General features: G+C 38.7%; 1 protein-coding gene across 5 annotated transcripts in view; it reads left to right on the top strand.

The window, feature by feature from the left end:
- The window catches only part of Flrt2 (fibronectin leucine rich transmembrane protein 2), a 98,460-nt gene that overhangs the window by 12,020 nt on the left and 66,748 nt on the right, over window positions 1–19,692 (top strand). The window contains exons 4-5 of one of the 5 annotated variants that reach the window (XR_009593043.1): window positions 1,714–1,866; window positions 2,678–4,627. The exons of 3 other annotated variants lie outside the window; for them this stretch is intronic. The gene's annotated coding sequence lies outside the window, so the exon portion shown is untranslated. Of the gene's footprint in view, window positions 1–1,713; window positions 1,867–2,677; window positions 4,628–19,692 lie in introns of those variants that run through there. One more of the 5 variants, XR_009593044.1, reaches the window with a different exon arrangement.

Below are 19,692 nucleotides of genomic sequence, written 5' to 3' on the forward strand. Positions count from 1 at the left end.
TCTTATTCTTTGTCTCTTTATGTAGAAATGTGAGGGCTAGGTATGCATGTCTGTGGTAGAGAAACTTCCCGGCATATATAAGGTTCGGCTGTTCATTTATAGCATAGGAAGGACTGGGGAAACAGGAAGGAAAGGGAAGGGCAGAGGAAAGGGAAGACTGAGGAAAAGGTGAAAGCCAGGTTAGATTCACTAGCTATTCATGTGAAAATTAATTTAGTTATGTAAAATGTCTGGGCACAAATAAACACTGACTGTAGATCCTTAAGTCTTCAAAACGACACACTCACCTTCTATAAAAACCTTGGCCATTTCCTTGGGATCCCTAAGATTTTTTTTTTCTCCAGTCCATGACCAGATGAAACATCTTCCAAAAAGTCATTATTTTTCATGCATGCAGTGGAATCTACAGAGTACAAGAAGGAAACAAAAATTTACACAGTGACAAAAGGAGTCTGCAGGTAGTAGAGACTGATGTAAGAAGATGATTCTAGGCAGGGATGGAGAAAGAGAGAGAGAGAGATAGACTGGAGACATCTCCAGCTGGGAAATCAGAGAGTTTCACCGACCAATTTATTGAAAGCATGATTCTTTGATTATCAAGAGTTTTGCCAATTGTGTTCTTCCCTGTAGAAGCATATCCTTGCACCTTTGACTAGTTTTTACAAGAAATCCAGGTTCTCAACTAGGACACTGAGCACAGTGAGCTATGATGATCATGTCTTTGCCAAAGCACAGTGATTTTTATAGAAATGAATCCTTCCTTCCTTCCTTTCTTCCTTCTTTCCTTTCTTTCTTTCTTTCTTTCTTTCTTTCTTTCTTTCTTTCTTTCTTTCTTTCTTTCTTTCTTTCTTTCTTTCTTTCTTTTATTAATTACAGTTTTTCACTTTGCATCCCCCCATAAGACCCTCCCTCCTCCCCTCCCGGTCCTACCCTCCCTCCCCCTTCTTCGCGAATGCCCCTCTCCAAGTCCACTGATAAGGGAGGTCCTCCTCTCCTTCCTTAAACCTCTACATCTAAAGAAACTAATTAAGAGAGAGGACCCTGACTAAAACGCCCAGTCTCCATCCCCAAAGGCAAAGAGGATAGATATCAGAAGAAGAAGAAAACAGAGAACAACCTAGGAACCTGCCACAGAGGGCCTCTGAAAGGCTCTGCCCTGCAGACTATCAAAGCAGACACTGAGACTTATGGCCAACTGTTGGGCAAAGTGCAGGGAATCTTATGTAAGAAGTGGGAAATAGTAAGATCTGGAGAGGACAGGAACCCCACAAGGAGAGCAACAGGACCAGAAAATTTGAACACAGGGGTCTTCCCAGAGACTCATACTTCAACCAAGGACTATGGAGATAACCTAGAACCCCTGCACAGATGTAGTCCATGGCAGTGTAGTGTCCAAGTGGGTTACATAGTAATGGGAAGAGGGACTGCCTCTGATATAATCTGATAGGCCTGTTCTTTGATCACCTCCCACTGAGGGGAGTGCAGCCTTACCAGGCCACAGAAGATGACAATGTAGCCATTCCTGATATCGAAATAAATTTTAAGCACTTGTTTTGCACAGTTCACTTCACCCAGGACTCTTGGTAGAGTCAGGAAAACAATTTATTGTAGAAAATTAGCACTTAAATTATTGTTGTATTTCTTAGTACCTTTTCTGTCCTTGAGCAGTGATTGTACCTTCATTGTCATGGTTCGTTTCTGTTGTCAACTCAGTGCAGCCTAGAGTCACCTGGGAAGAGGAACCTTCAACTGAAGAATCACCTCATTCTCATTGGCCTGTGATCAAGTCTGCGAGAAATTGTGTTGGCTGATAATTTATGTGGGAGAGGCATCCTGCTGTGGGCTGTACCATCTTTTGGCAAGCAGGTCAGAATGGTATAGGAAAGTTAGCTGAACTTGAGCCAGTAAACAGTACTCCCCCAAGGTGTGTGCTTCAACTCCTGTCCTGACTTCCCTCAAGGCTGCAGTGTGACCTGGAAGTGTAAGCTGAAACGAAGCTTTTCCTTCCCTGTGTTGTTTTGGGACATGCTGTTTATCAGAAAATAAAAGGGAAATTAGAGCGTTATGTAACGCTGGAGATGGAATGGTGCCGTTGGGCTATCAGTTCAGTTCAGTACAGAGACGTTTCTTTCAAAAGCGGTTTCAATAAATTTAAAAAGGTGGCTTTGCGAAGCTTCTATAGCAGGCCTCTTAGTGAGTACAGTCCTCAGACGCGCTGTTCAAAATTAATTTTCATTTATCATTACTCTCACATATATATGCTGAAAATACTAGATATAGTTATACATGCACATCAAAATGCAGAAATTATATTACAGAGATTTGCTTATTTTTTAATTATGAGTATCTAAATGCATTGATTTAGAAAAGTTATATTTAACAGGATGGTAAGCAGGCCCAGGCCACCATGTAGGGAAACACAGTAGCTTTTCCTTTTAAGATCACATAATATATAATGTAACATAAATACATGTAATTAATAAAATTGGAACAGGGAGCAGCAGGCACCAGAGCACGCTTTGTAAGCTGTTATGATATTTTTAAGTAGCTTCTGAGCTAACATTCAACCCAACATAAAACAATAAGACCTTGTTTTGCTACTTGAGAAAATGTAAGAGAGATTAAAATTCTTTGGAAAATTATTTTTTTTTAAATATTTTTCTTTTTACCCAAATAGGTAAAGAACAAGTCCAGTAGTGCTGACAGCAATGGAATTTAATACTTCAGCCTAATAATCTTAGGCTCCAAGGAATGCCAGGCAGACAACCCTTGGAGTCAGGAGCTTTTAACTGAGGACTGGGCAAAGACTGAATCCTAACCATGTGCCATGCACCATGCTAAGTTTCTGCATTACATTTGGGATAAATGTTTAAACAAGACTCCATCCTTGAGCACAAAATGGTGATAGCTCAACCCGCAGTGGAATGAAGTGAAGACACTGGATAAAAATGCACATTTTTGGACCCTAGCATTGGAGATTACAACTGAGAAAATTTCAGTAGAACCTGGGATTGTGGGCTCTTAATACCTTCTTGATTATGATCAATGGTTAGATTCTATTTTACATGACCTTGATATTCAGTAGATATGCACACATCTAGTTGAGAGTCAAAGGAATCTCTCTCTCTTCTCTCTCTCTTTCTCTTTCTCTCTCTCTCTCTGTGTATTTGTTGCCACTTTTGAATACTGGTCCATTTACTTTTATTCTTCAGTTATCAAGTTTTGCTTTATTCTTGGAAACACCATTGTTCTGTGGTATGATGCTATGTTCTCACCATCAGTATTCTCCCAAACTCTTGTATTGTTTTTACTGTTCTCAGAATTAATGTGGTAAAACATCAAACAAGCCAAAAGATATAGTGGTATCATATACTTCATTCACCTCACTTGTGTATTGGATTCTCTGTCCTTCTGAAAAAAAAAAAAAATCCTTCCTGTCCAAATATGTCTTGGAAGATCCATAATATCCAGATCTCAAACCAGCTCTCAGTTGTTCTCAAGTACCCATTCCATATACTTCAGTAACTTAAGATAGATAGTGCTTATCTATTCTAAACAACTTTAACCAATTGCTCTTCTTTTAGGAAAATTTTCCAGTAAGTCACCTTGATATTAGCTTTCCTCCGGTCAGCATAAATCATGCCTTTCTCTGGATTTCTCCAAGCACCATTTAAAACTTCATTGTCTGCCAGTTCACATTGTATTACAATGTGTTTGTACACATGTCTGTGCCTCTCACTGTTCTCCATATCTTTGACTCAGTCATTGTTTCTTCCTAGTGTTAATGAAAATGCTGGTATGGCAAGTTCTGCATATTTGCTGTTAAATGTGTTCAGCATAAGCTGATTGTGAAGTACAGGATCTTCATACTGTAGCAGAGAAAGACTGGGTGTCAGAAGTACATTTCATTCCCACATATTGGTTGCCTATATTGAAAAGAAATATAGCCCCAATCTTTTAACTTGTTCTAAACAGGTTTTACAGGCAAACGCCTTGCTGGCTAACCAAACCCTGATCAGCATAAAATTTTCCAACCCACCCATGAGGTAATTCAGATGCCATATAGCATAGATATGTTTAAATAAATAATTTTGTTTCATGGTATGTATTTCGTGGTGCCAAATGAAACTGTTTGTTAAATACATGCTCATATAGATGTGTGTTTTCACATGGAATAAAAAGAATTGATTCACCCAATCATCTTTATGGACCTGTCTTGGCAGAACTAAAGAGAACAAAGAAAAGAACATGTGAGAGTTTGTGCATTTTCTCTCTTTTCATATTTTTTTGTTCTTTGATTTTATTTTATGTGTTTTATCTTGGGCATATTCTTTCTTGACAGTATTCTCTGAAAGGCAAGAGTTTTCCAGAGAGGGCAAAAGAAGACTAGAAATCACAACTTCTTTATCACTCTTTCTTCACAAGGAAGGGTTTGCATGTTGAGTGCAGCAAAAGGCACGTGTATGTTATGATAAGTTCTAAACATGTATGGCACACCTCTACTTAACAGTTAACTACGACAACCATAGCAGGTAAACTTAGGTCTCCTTTTATTGCCCAAAAGACAATTCTAATTGTGCCTTTCTGATTTCATGGTGGGTGATAAATTGGTCGACAGAAATGACCTGCTGGCAAGTGCTGTGTCTGTGGTTGTACCTGTTTTTTTTTTTTTTTTTTTTTTTTTCAGAAAGAAAAAAAAAAAACTGAGGTAGGAGAAAAATGGAAAAATGACTATTTTGATATGTACCTTTTAATGTTCCTTTAGCGTGTCATGTGTATATTGTCCATTCTTTCGAATCCTGAAATAGTTTTTCACAAAGTCAAGGCCTTTCAACCACAGACCAATGCCACTTCAGACTTTTAAAGCTAATCTGTGGGATGCTATGAAGCAGTGACCTTTCTTCCCAGTCTTGAGTTTCACAGAATTAGAGAGGCCACATTCTCATCCAGAGAATCAATAATAATAACAACACCAATAAAGGTTAGTAATAATGTTATCAGTCCTGCAGTTATTCTTTTAGAGTGCTGCTTATTTAATTCATGTATGATATATTGCATTGAGTTCTTTGCAAAGCCTGTGTGAAATGCGTTCTTCGGATTAATATTGTCCAGGTTCTGCTTTACACATGGTGCAACTGATAGCGTTGCTTAGTTTTCTTATCTTAGTTTATAGTTATTAATAGTTTCATTTATGCAATGGACCACATAGTGATGTAATCCTTGCTATTGTTTTGAATGAAGGAAATGATTCTTGGGTCATTCAATATAATTCAGTGAAATGAGAATAGGCAAAGTGGCATTCATTTGTAAATAAACCATGGCAACTTTTAGCAACTTTTTTTTTTTTTTGAGAAAGGGATATGAGATGCTAAAAGCTAGAGATAGAAGACTATCTACTTGTAGAGGAGGATCTCCATTATTTTCCCCTTGCCCTCTTACCAGCATTGCTAATAAATAGTTAAATGGATTGATTTGAGATTCACCTCTTTTCCCTGCGGAGGTGATAATGGGCAATGAAGTGACCAGAGAGCAGATAACAAAATAAAGTGTATGGCCTGAGAGAGCCTGGAATAATGGAGAATTGACTGTGTTATAAATAGGTCAGGTTTGCTCCTTTTCTCAGTCTATGTAATTGCTTGGGTGGTAGACTTTTATTGAGTGAAAAAAATGACCCAGAGATAGGCTGGGAAAGACGTGTTCCATGTTGATGACATGAAAATAAGCAAAGCATAAGCTTTCAAGTCTTCTGTCTGTGGAACCAGAGTTATGACCACGCTCCCTCATTTTGACTTTCCGCCGATGGATTTCACCTCCGCACATATAAAGTTCATATTTTTTTTAATTCCCAGAATTAAAATTAAGACCCTCCAGTTATGTGTTCATTAGATTTGCATTCAACTACTTTTAATAGTGTTGAAAATATGTAGTGTGCCTCTTAATCCTGCCTCTTCCCTCAAGGTTGCAGTTTCTCCTATTTCTGCACACAGTTGTCACCCTACCACGGTAGCTACTGTGAGTGACGAGTACACTGCAGATTATCTCTGACCTGGGTCAGTCTAGAAGAGCTCATTTATGGATTTTTTTCTGACAGAACGTAATAGCCAGATGTGGGAAATTTTAGAGAACATCAATCTTATGACTCCTTAGGAACATCAGCTCATTTTAGATCTCTGTATTTGTTTTAGTGTTTCTTATCTAGAACTCTGCATGAGACAGGACATAAACCTTCACTACCTTGATTTTATAAATGAAAATGATCAAGTCCATTTAAAAGATACCTGTAGTTGCCCAGCGTCAATCCCTCTGGGAACGGCTGCACAGCTTGCTTCTCTGCACCACAAGCAGTGGCAGATCTGTCTGGGGCATGGAGGCTCTCTTCCCACACTCATGGCTGCGTTTACTTGGACTTCTCTGGTTTCAGTGTCTGTGTGTATTAGGTTGAGCTGATCATTCCTGAGATGGTTCTATTCATGCTCATTTCACAGATATTTTGTGAACAAGAGATGTTCCCTATGTAAGACCACTACTTTGAGTCATCAGGTCTTCTTGTCTGTGTTTGTGACGCCAGCCCATCGCACTCTCTAGCTAAATTCGGCCTCAAACTCTTCAATCCTAATGTTTAGCCTCCAAAGTTCTGGGAGTACATGGGGGCTCTACAGTGGCTATTCAACTTTGAATCCCTCTTCTTCATCCACCTTCACCTCTCCCATCAGTATTTTCAAGCATTATGAGGAAATTCGTTCCTTAGTGTTTTTCATGGGGGTTACAATATTAGCAGTGAAGTGATTTCTGTCCTGACCTCCTTTTCATTTCTCCTTTACTGACCGCAAGGGCGGGTACATGAATCTTTCCCATTCTTCCTGATGGTCTCACTCTACACCAGTTGTGGGATGCAGGGTGGTTTCTAGGCCTGGGAACTGAAATTTTTCTTTCCAAAGTATTCCCTGGTCTTTCAAGGACACTTTTCTTCTCCTTTTAAAACTAAATTTAGGATAGGCTTTTACTTATGTTTCTACTAGTCCCAAAGTGGATATAAAGTGTCCTCAGGTCCCCTGCTTTGACTGTCTGAAGATGAGCTCACTCAGAGCAAAAGTCATTTGCAAAGATGAGGAGCTGAACTGAACTCAGGTGTCTGTGCCTCCACCTGTGAAACTTATGCGTTGTAACATGCTGAATCCATCTTTAGGGATACTTACTCCCACTGGGGTTTTAGTTGCTGAACATATTAATATTTACAGAGTTTGTACAAATAACGCTGATGTACGAAGGTTTTAAATGATCTAATAGAAGAAGCTTCCTTTGTTCTCTCTGTGGAATACTTTTCAAAGCAATGTGGCCTCTTTGAAAACAGGAAGGTAGAACATTCCAACTGCATCATGAGCCCTCTGTTTACATTTGCAAAACCTGTACTCTTTCCAGGCCTCTAGGCAAAAGCAAATAGGAATAATCAGAGACATTAGAACTTGATTATGTTGAATTGGATTCTTAAAACCGAAGCTTGATAACAAAATGAGTGGTGTGGCAGTTTATTCTGAAAGAGATGCTTGTGATATTGAAAAATCATAGACTTCCAGCTTGCTACAGTATTAGGAGACAGCTGGACATTTTGGAAACTACAATAGCCCCATGATTTTGATCATATTTTGATCACCTCCATAGTAAACAAGGAACTCTCCATAGGATGGAGGAGGAAGGACAGAGCTTAGATTTACATAGACTGAATTTGAATCCTGTTCAACCTCAGCTTGTTAGCATGCTTCTTTCTCTTTTTATCTGTTTTCTCAATGTTTATTTAGAGGATAAATAATACTCATAGGGCCATTTTGACTTATGTGGTACTAGCATATATCATGACTAGCAGGCATGAAGGTCTTCATCCTCTGCCCCTCCACTTAACAAAGTGAATTTCATAGCTTATAAGGCACAGCTTATAAAACATGTAAGGAAGCTTATATGCTTTCTTCTGCATAGATTAGAAAGTCCTGCAAGGCTGTTACCAGTTCTGCCAAAAGAACCTTCTGTCTGGCCACCATGAATTTCTCTATGATGATATTTATTTCTGATGTCCAGAGGAAGGTAAGATACTCTGAAAATAGTTACTGCTCTCTCTCTCTCAGTGATGACCTTTGCTAATAAAATTCTATTCTCTTTCTGAGAAGAAAGAAAAGTAAGAAATCTTTCCAAGAGCCTCATCTTTTCACAGACAGTGGTTAATAAGGACTGTTAGAAAGGAATTACCCAAATAAAGTGTTCTTCAGCATCGCTGCCTGTAGAGGATCGTTGCTGATCAACAGGAGAAAAGAGAGGGATTGCTACTAAATTTCGTCTTGTCACTATAAATGAGACTATACAGCCTTCCTGATGTATTCTATCGGGACAATGCTGTGAGAGTTTTCACTAGATGCAATTCTCTGGTAAGAGTGTCTGAGAACGAACATGTACTCAGAGAACCCCAGGGAGGGACTGTTAGGAGACAGACAGATGAACAAATGAGGGAAAGCCTTTGTAAAATGAAAGGCAAAAATAACAATAAATAATAAACAGGCAAATCATGTGAATAAATTCTAGACCACATTGTGATACGAGGCACATGTCATTTTACTCAGTGTGAAGGACCGGTGTGATTATAGTTAATGAGTATTTTTGCTTTTCTGCATGACATTAATGAAAACTACACGATATTTTTGTGTCCAAGTTCCTTAGTAATGCAAAAGTAATTTTATAATTTTAGGTTTTTGTTTGTTTTTTTTGCTTGTTGGGAAAAATGGTCTGCATGACTTCGTTGTTTTTTTTTAAATATATTTTAAAATTTTTATGGCCATGTGTGTCTACCTGCACGTATGTTTACCTGCATGTATGTATGGACATCACATATGTATATTTTCTGCAGATGACAAAAGAGTGCATTGGATCCCTAGGAATTAGAGTTATGCGTAAGAATGAGTTCTGGCATAGGTATCAGATCATAAGCTGGATCCTTTTTAATAGTAACAAGTGGTTAACCATTGAGCTGTCTTTGTATCCCAGTGCCCTTCTATTTTATTTATTTATTTATTTGTTTGTTTGTTTTTACCTAAATTTAAAGGTTGAACCCACAATCTGGAAACTTAGTGTCATAACATAGCTGAAAGGAATTATGGAACATATTTTGTGACCCAAAGCAGAGGAATGTTGTATTATTCCTTGTGTGGGAGAACTGGTCTCTTAGAGCAGTTTGGAGATCTAGAAGTGGTTTACCCCGGGAATAGTGTGGCATTTTCCATACAGTTGTGTGAAGATAAGCACTCACCTAAGTGACTTAGAATCAATTTGGTATTCTTATGACAAGTGTGCAAACAACTTGTCCATGATCGTCCTCCCCAGCACCATATTTTAAAAAGTGCCAAATCATTAATGGAATTTGTCTAAATACAGCATATAAATCCCTTAAATAAATTGTTGATCAAACATTCTTGTGTCCAGGAGAGACTTTTAAATAATTAAATGTAGTGACAAGTCTCTAGTTTAACTACAACTCTGACGACAACTTCATATCACAACTCCTAACAGGAAGATGAAGGGAATCCAGTCTTCAAATCCCATTTCTTTTTCTCTTTGAAATTAAGAACTCTGTGCTGGAAAAAAAAGAACTCTGTGTGCTGTATGGGAAAGACTGTGATGAATGGGAGCACTTTATCATAGTTGAAGTAATAGGAGAAGTAGGACTGACCAGAAAGATTTGAAAATGGGGAGGGGGTATGATAGGAGTGTAATTGAGAAGTGTCCAGGTATGTTATATATACAAAAAAAAAAAGCCTTCAATGTGTCCTTTTTGCATAGTAGGCCATATATTTCTCAAAAGGGGCATTACTTATTAACTTTCATTTTTTCTTTCTATCTATCCATCTGTCTGTCTGTCTATCTACCTACGTACGTACGTACTTACTTTATACCCTGATCTCAGCCCAGTCTCCTCCAAGTTCCCCTTCATACCCCATTCCCTTGCTTTCATCTGGTTAAAACTTGTAAGCTCATGTGATAAAATAGAGACTCCATTGTCACTTCTCTGTGTCTTGTTTAACGTGAAGGGACTGACGAGGCAGCAAGCTTTCTCTCTTGACACATGCAAAGATGAGTATACACTGATGGAATTTTAAGCACCACATCAATTCTGGTGTTTTCAGGTCTCAAAGCTTGAGGATATTGTGAGGTTTATTTAAGCCATTCCTGCAAAGTGCTTTATGAAATTCACAGAAGAGTTAAGTGAAATAGGCTGAGAGCAGTATTCTGCACTGGAAAATGATATATTGTTGATGGTATCATACGTGCATGGGGGTTGACTACTATTTTCTAGTTGTTTAATGTTTTATCTGATGAAGACATACATGTGATGAGTGAATGCATCTTTAGAAGGATGTGACCCTCAAAGTCTGTGAAGGTTTATTTCATTTAAGATTGCAAGCAACCCAAAGGGATAACTGATGATTCAATTCAGTTATTACAAAAAAGAAAGTATATCTATATAACCATTTGATGAGAACTTGGAGGGGGAGACTATTTCTAATCTTTTGGTTTGGTAACTTACACTCCTTTGATTAGTTTCTGTTGTGCTTGTAACGTTTTACTTTCTCCTGTACGTGGGTTCACAGACAGGGAAATGCTGACGGTGCCAATAGGCATTTTTGTCAACATGGATGCTATGAATTGAGCCTTACATGTTATGTGGGATGGTCAACAGATCAATATTTTAATGGACAGTACCACATTCTAATTTTTTATGCTGCTTCAAAAAGAGTCTTCGTGTTACGTGAAATTCCTTAACCTTGGGCTTCAGTTCCTTTATCGTCCAAAGTCTAATTCTGATTTTCATAGTCTAGATTCCTAATAGTGTCAGATAAAGTGTTGGGCCAGACTTAGGGTGCTTGGATTTATAACTTCCTTCCTTGTTTCACTTTTGTATTGACAAGATGATCTACATATAAGCCTCATTTTTTATATATATACAGTGTGGGAAGCATTGATTCCAAAAATCTTAATGATTTGCCTGGAAGATTAAATGAAGGAGTCAATAGGAATCCTTTCACAGAGTACCTGGTACAGGTAAGAGAAGAAAAAATACCACTAAATTTTCCAACATGACTTCTTTAAAAAACAGATAGGTGTTTCTGATTTTTCTAGAAATATTTTTTATTAATATATGCTTGTGTTATTTACTCAACAGCCCAGATCATGCTCAATAAAACACGCCAAAGACTGGGGTAGCATGACTCTTCCTGGAATGTCTCCAGGCCTCCTCAAAGTTAAAATTACTCTTTCTAGGCACTGAGGAATTGAGAATGATAGTGTTGATGATTTTTTGAGACAAATAAAGTAAGGAGATCTTTGGTAGGTTAGTTATGTCTAAAATCCTCAGACACCTAAACTGCTAACCCAGTGACACTTGACAGTCACCTGTCTGATGTGTCTCCCACTTTGTTAAGTCTCTGAAAATTTACAAATGTGATTCCTGAATGTAGTTCTGAAGACTGTAGGAGCAATGATCTTTTTTCATGCAGTGACTGACATGTGAATCTCAATGATGGGAATTTTGTGATTAAAGATATCCAGGCAAGGCAGATAAAGTGGATCAGATAGTGCTGTGAAGAACAGCTCCTTTTTACATATTGGCTCCTATCATTTTGATTCAGGTCAGATAGTATGAGTATCAGTATTAGTGATGGTTGTGCAATGTGCTCCTATCATTTGCAATATCCAGAAAGGCCGGAAGGATTCAGTGACTGGTGCAGTTACGGCGTTTGATTGGTCAAGAAGCATGAATGAGGACAAGATACGGCTAAGATGAACCCTCTTAGCATACAAACATTATTTACTAGTGCTTAACTTTAACTTCCTGCTCCGTGTTATCCCCACATTCTCTGGTTCTCTTGGAGCTGATGTCCCTCTTAACATTCAAGACAGTCTGTCCTTGGTGAAAGACTTGGGGACTATAGAAATCCATGTTTTTATCCTCAGATACTGATAGTAATTGCATATTCAGCAACTATTTGTGAAAGGCAGGAGTTGGGTAACGAAAAGCAGGTAGAGAAAGATTGCAGACCTAGGAGCAAGGAGAAAAGATTGAAGCTTACCTCCAACAAGCCATTGTAAATTGTTTTTATTTTTATTCTATACTTAAATTTTTGAGGATAGGGACTTTGTGAGGGCAATGAAAGAAATAGAATTAAGAGGTGATTTTCAGGGTGTAGTAAAATTCAACTCTGCCCAAAGAAACACAATAGATTCTATGTTCGTTGGCTTACAGGGTAGGGCAGATACTTCTCAAATGTGCTTTTGAGGGTTTAAATTGGAAAGAAAATCTTATCAGAAACACAAAGAAAGCCTCCCTTTTCATTCGCAGGGAGAAGAAAGGGAAAACTTCTTATTTTATTCTCTTTCAAGAGCTCAGCTTAGTAGAGGGTTTTAAGACACTCTGCAGGACACCATATATGTTTAAGCAAAAAAAGATTCTTGCTAAAGACAGCGATCATCAAGTATTTATTGAAGTTCCAAATGTCAGAAAGTTCTAAGGCTAGTACAGTGGTCTTCCTGAGAGAGTCAACAAACTCATCTAGTAAAAAAACAAACTAGATGAACATTAATCAGGGAGTTGTGATGGTTATGTTGTTTTTACTAACAATTATCATTAGTGGTGTAGTAGTGCATCTATGAAGCCTGGTCCAGAATCCACAGGGTTTTCATTTGTTTTTGAACAGCACCAATGGGTAACAGTTGACTCTCTGGTCTTATCATGCCAAAGGCTCATTTGTTTTGTTTTGTTTTAATTTGTCCTTTTATTGAAAATAGATTTTTTTTTCTACTCATATTTCCTGATTATACTTTCCCTGACCTCTACTCCTCCTGGTTTCTTCCTATCTTCCCTCCCATCCAGTTTTACCTACTTTCTGTCTCTCGTTAGAAAACAAGCATGCTTCTAATGGTTAATAATAAAATAAAATGAAATAAAAATTTTCCATAAGAACCTTACAATGAATCCAACTGATCAAATAAGAAAGAGGTTGCTTCCTCTTTGTAAGTTGTGTGGTTTCTAGCTGACCCTGTACACAATCCAGTTCACTGACCTGAACAATTAACATTATGAATATTAGTATAGCCTTTAACCTACTCCAAAAAATGTTTCCCTCTCTTTAGTAATTCTTTTCTGAATGTAAACTCAAACGGAAGTGCTCTTGCTCTCAATTGTAATTAACTACATTCGGTGAAGCCTTTTTGAAGCATCATTGGAGGATGAGGGCCACCTGAAGGCCACCCTCTGACTGTAAAGTTTCGTTTTCCTATGGCTGGAAGGGGTGGAGTGTTGCCCTGGGAGTGACCACATGCCTTCACTCCTGGGTCTGTGTCTCTCCCTGCAGAGTGCTGTGATGTATGAAAGTGAGGATATAGCATCATCTAATGATGTCTGTGTGCTGGAGACAGGCGTAACTTCTGTAACACAGTTTTGTTCCTTAGGGTTGTAGTGTGTAGTCAGAAACTGTATTTCACCCTTTGTGTAAAAGCTTTCCTCATACAGAGGGAGAAAGGAATTTCTAAGGTAGTAGAAACACAGTAAGGATGTTTTGTCTGTTATTTTTGTTTGCCACTGCTCGAGACCGAACCTGGGGCCTTGTACATTCTAGTACAACGTGCTGCCAAAGAACTATTAAAACTGATCTGGTGAGGACATAGGAAAACCAGAGAAAGGCAACTAAACATCTTGATAACACTTTTAAGGATGAGAGAAAGAAATAATTTAAATTGAAAAAAAACTAGCAACAACAACAAAACAACCAAAGCACACATGTACACATGATCTGGGCAGACTGCTCAGTGGGAAAAACACAAGCATGACTGGAGTTTCTATCCCAGGAGCCCCTGTAAGGAATCAGACACAGTAGCACATGGTTTGAATCCCAGACAAGGGACTATCTGGCGGCTCACAGACAAGTTAATTTGGTATAAACAGTGCTAAACAACAAGCCACCCAGACTCAAATTAGGTGGGGATTTGGGAGGAGGAGAGTACTGACACCTGAAATGGTCCTCTGTCCTGCACATGGATGCTGTGGCATTCATGTGTCCGTACTCACAAATGTGAGCTCTCACAAACATGAGCACTCACACACATGAGCACTGACACACAGAAAGACACATACCTTTATGATTTCTAACAATAAGATGTTGGTTCACCTTGAATAGAATTAGGGGATCTCCAGCAGATTGTCAAATCTCAGATTCTTTTCTAACATAAAAATCTTTTGTTTATTGTGTGTGTGTGTGTGTATGTGTGCATGTGCGCGCACGCGTGCGTGCGTACAATTATTACATGGTGTACATGTGGACATCAGAGGATCTCTTAGAGGAATTGATTATCTCCTTCCGCTATGGGGACATTGGGAGTCAAACTGAGGTTTGGTGTGAATTGTAATTGTACACTGAGCCATTTTCTCAACCCATAGAACTCATCATGTGCCTCCATTACATGCCTGCAGCCCTTGGGTATTTGTCACACTCTGAAGAATGTCCCGAGGTGGATTAAGAACCCATGGCATCATCTAAAAGTACCTGTTAATGGAAACAGGCATTGCTTTGACAATGCAGTTTTGTACTTACACAACGCTAGATGGAATATGCAGATGATTCTTTTAAAATAAAATTAAAGCATCAATAATAATTATTGCTGCCTGGATAGTTAAAATGAGCTGGCTTCATGTTCCAGAGACAACATATAGATTCTGTCTATAACACTCTCCAGACAGTAAGAATGCCTGCTTACTTTCCCTTGGAATGCCCTTGGGAGACAACCTGTAAAGGACGGTGTGTGTCACAATAATTTCAACAAGAGCCAGTTTTTTTCTTTTTTTAATCTTGGCTTTTCAAAGCTCCCACTTTCTCCCCAAATATCCCCTTTTCACTCTCTGAATTTCATATTCAAATAATGCTGTTAATTTAAATTAAAAATTATCAATAAAATTCTGTTGCTAAAATATGTTTGTTCGCAATGGAATGTAGTTTAGGTTTGGAACATAACATATTTTTGGAGGAAAAGTACATTCATTCTTAACATTAAATATACTCAGAAAGAATACTTAGTTTGCAGAAAATGTAAAGCAGGCAAGGAAACCAGACTCCCTAGTTTCCAGGGCTGTCTCGTACATGAACTCTATCACTTTGCACAAGCTTCTCATCTCCGAATATCGTAAGGTTCTGCTGGAACATGGAACATTAACAGGATGACTATCTCATGCCGTCTTTGATAAGATTGCATCAGTTAACATATACATGAGTTCAGAACATGTTTTGTGCACAGTAACGGTTAGCTTTAACTGTTAGTTATAAATGATGCTTTCTTGGCGCTGTTTCTATACCACTTGTAGCTTGCCTGTTAAATGATGTTCCAAATACTGATGTAAAGCGCACATGCTCCCACTGTGGCAGAAGCTTGAAACAATCACCAATTTCCAGGGTTCTTTCTTAAAGACATTTGTTAATGACATAGATGGTTTGCAAGTTTCAAAATATTATGAAATCAAGAATGATACCTCATGGGTCTCATGCTACCTCAGCAGCACCCTTCTGAGCAATGAAATGTTGACCATAACTTCCTTTAATGTTCCCTTTCCTATCATCATATTATGAATGCGTGCTGTTAGTGGTGATGTCCTGGCACAGGCCTAGATACTATATGCATTAAAATCTGAAAGGATTCTCAGAACTGTTTCCCCCCCCCCACTTGTTCATATTTAAAGTAAAACACTGACCATTCAAATGTTCTGCCCGGGAGCATTTTCGGAAAATAAAGCACAGGATGGACTTACACAGACAGCATCTCTCAGGACATTCTAGGGACAGATTGTTATGATAACGAACCCTCTGGGTATTCCCTGTTGCCCTTGGAATATGTGTTTCTATGTGAAGCATTTGTGTCCATGATTCCAGGAGGTTTGGTTGACATTTATTTTCTGAGCAGAATGAGAGATGGAAATGCTCTTTCTAACCCACAAATAAATCTTATTGAAGTTTTTCCAAAAGATTCCCTTTTCACTGTACTTTGAAAGATTTATTCTTGCTTCTAAACTTAATTTGAAAAAAATAAGTAAGTAAGAAACGAAAAAGATGACTCCGACAGCTGGGAGAGGAAAGAATCGGAATTTTGGGGATGGGCATGTGATTTGCTGATTGGAAGTGAGAGGTAAATCTAGGACCAATATTCCTGGATAAATGTCAATATGTATTATTAAATGAAACAGCAGTAATACAGAGTGTCAGAAACATACTTTTTTTTTCTTATAGAGACAAAGGGAGAATTGAAATATGGTTTCAAAGGAGAAATTTCTCACAGTGTTTCTTCAATCATTTTCTCCATGAAGCTTTAATTACAGTACTTCTTGCTGCCTAGTGCTTTCATTTTAAAATTACATCACACACACACACACACACACACACACACACACACACACACACAAAGTATGACTGCTCTTCTGCAGAATGCCTTCTCAGCATTGAAGTGTTCATTCATTAGGGAGTTCCTTTCTAGATCAACATTTTGTTTTGGGGAATGCATTTGTGTCACTCATATCTGACATAGTATTTCTCTGCAGTGATTGCTATGACAGTGTCGTTACCAGCCCAGATAACAACCTCTGGGAAATTATGTGTTCTGAAATAAACGAGCTCATTATTTGCATAGGATTTTCTAGGTAGGATAATGTGTGCAAAGTGGCTGGTGGATTCCCAGGGATCTAGCATCTTAATCATGAGAACTTGAACTTAAAATGTGTTTATGTAGATAGAAATACACAGAGTGGCCCATGTGCCCATGAACACATGCAAATACATGTGTAAGCACACGTAGAATTTTATGTATGCTTAATGCAAGGAATGGTGGTCCAGAGGACTCAGCCTCTGTTCTCAGGTTGCTCACTGTCTGTGGTGGAAAATGATGGGAGCACAGATCATATTCTGATGGTTGAGGACATAGACACATAGGCGAGGTCTGTTTTCTTAGGGACCTTTGGTGGTCTCCAGGAGGGAGTGGCCTCTGGGTTGATTCTTGATGAAGGAAGAGCAATTAGACAGGCACATAAACACTAGGAAGCTATCCCAGGTGAGGTAGAAATTCACCTTTAAGTTTACCCATGATCAAGTAAAGTAGTCTTTCATTTTCAAGTAATTTTGATGCCGTCTTCTCGCAAGGCAGGGGAATGGTTTATTCCATGGTGCCTTGAGTGAAGGCTATGCCTACTGTTCAGTGTGTAAAATCTATTTAATACATCTGTGCTTATATTTACAAACATGTGTAGCATGTGTGCATATATATATAATGTGTGTATATATTGTCTATAAACTGTATACACTCTACTTCTGCTCCTCCTGCTCTCCTACACTTTCTGTTTCTTCCTTTTTTTTTTCCTACCTTATTACTAGCAGATCAGATTAATGGCCCATTGTCTCTCAGTAAGTGACAAGGAGGAATGGAGATGGTGTCACTTTTGCGAGTTCACAGGTATCTTACCTTCCAGTAAAGTTTTGGGAGTCATTTCCCCTGGCAAGAACTTCAGGTTGAATTGCAGGATGTAGATGACATTTCTGATCTTGGTCCCTTGGCCATTGTCAACCTCTAGTTAGTGACTTTCCCGGGAGTTTCTGGCTTATTCTCCAATCAGACTCTTTCAGACATCCTACCAAGCCCAAGTGTTTACTTTCTGTCAGCTCTGCCAAGTCCCCAGGAATTTTAAGTAAATCTCTTGATGCCATTTTGAGGATGTTTCCACACCTTGAATAGTTTCTGCCAGACATGCTTTGCCTGAACCACCTCTGAATGTTTACTAAAATCCCCATTCTTTTCGTACATGTGGCTATATATAATCTAGGGAAAAGTCTTCCTCCTTCCCTCTATTTTGTACTTGAGGTGGTATAGTCACTTGGCTAACTGAAATGAATTTGTCCAGAATCAGAGAACATATCTTTATTTAACAGAGTAAGGCACGGCGCCACACAAGCGAAGCCTGGTTCTTCACACAACCAACACATGTGGATCCATGGTATATAACCAGAGGTCTATAACAGCTAAAAACTGAACTTTTTCACAGGAAACATAAATGGGAAGGGGCTGTGTATGTGCCCTTGGGGCTAGTTCTGGAGCTCTTATGACAGCTATAGGAAAATTTAAAATTAAAAATGTTTACAAATATTCGTTTTTTCTCTTCTCCTAAAATTAGACCCTTTGACTAAGTAAAACTTCAGACAGAGGAGCAGCTAACCAATTATGATAATTACTCTCCTAATTATAACAACAGCCTTGTCATATTATTGTAACTCTCCAAACAGAAATTGCAAGCTCCAGATCACACCAGTATTGGTTATTTTGCCTTGTGAATGGCTCACTGTCAAGACTTAAGATGTTAAAATTTTTCTCCATTACATTTCTCTTACACAGCACATACTTCTTCGCCTCGGCAAATGATAATATATTCAGCCTGATGTGTTTGTGTTTCCACTACCCTGTGATCTGAATATAGCTTTTTGAACATCTCCACACTTTCTGACGCTGTCTCCTGAACAGTGTGTAATTCTCGCTGGCTGCTTGATGGTAATGGGAACTGTACCTGTAACTGAGGAAAGTAAAACACAGCCGGGGGTGAAAAAAGCGCTATTTATCAAGGTATCTGGCAACCTTGGTTTACATTGTTATAAAACGTTGCCATGCATGCTTCCTGAGATTACATCCCCCAGATATTTGTCAGCAGTTGTCAACATACTGTAAGGGAAAAGAATGTGTATTCCAGTCAGCTTAATTTCAGTCTGCATTTCTTTGTCCTCATTTTCCAAGAGACTATCAGGGACACTGTTTAACGGTGCCATCTGTTATATTACGAACTGTGCGGAATGAACTGAGGAAATAGACTGAACACTCCCTGGACCCTGGCAGGTGGATGACAAGGCACACTGATGCATGGCTCCTGCCAGTGTGGAAACTCTCCCTCCGTTATTATAGCAGATGACACTGTTGACAACAAACAAAGTTACAGAATGGCTGCCTCCAAAACAGTGATGATACGTGAATGCCATAAAAATAGAATCACTTTCGTCATGAGGTGAGAAATTGCCCTCATCTTAAGTAAATTATAATGCAGCCTTTAAAATTACTAGTCCCAATGCTGGAGAGATGGCTCAGTGCTTAAGAGCACTTATTAGTCTTTCAGAGGACATGGGTTCAGTTCCCAGCACTTAACGTGGTAGCTCACAAGTGCCTGCAACTCCAGTTCTGAGGGTTCTGGTGCCCTCTTCTGACCGCTGCAGGTACTGCATGCATGTGGCACATGACTTACATGCAGTCAATGGGTAAAATAATAAAAATTATTTTTAATCATCAGTTCTTCAGGCATCTGAGTTGGATAAATAATGCATTGTTTTCTGTCGTTCTATTTGTTTTGTTTTAACTTCTTGGCTGTGGTTGCTCCTAAAGTTCCACAGAGCCTCCTGCTTGCATCTTCATGCACTTTGAACACAGTTTCATGGGTGTCCTAATGCCTTCTGACAGCTGAAGCTCGTTTCAGTGAAGTGGAGGCTCGTTCTCATTACAGTGACTCTCATTGAAACCCATGTTGCCAGGGAGGCTTCCAAAGGTATTTACTTTTTAAAATGCAAGTCCTCACATTCCATTCCTGGTTTCTAATGG

The sequence above is a fragment of the Meriones unguiculatus genome, chromosome 7 (genome assembly GCF_030254825.1).
Source record: "Meriones unguiculatus strain TT.TT164.6M chromosome 7, Bangor_MerUng_6.1, whole genome shotgun sequence".
NCBI classification, from domain to species: Eukaryota; Metazoa; Chordata; class Mammalia; order Rodentia; family Muridae; genus Meriones; species Meriones unguiculatus.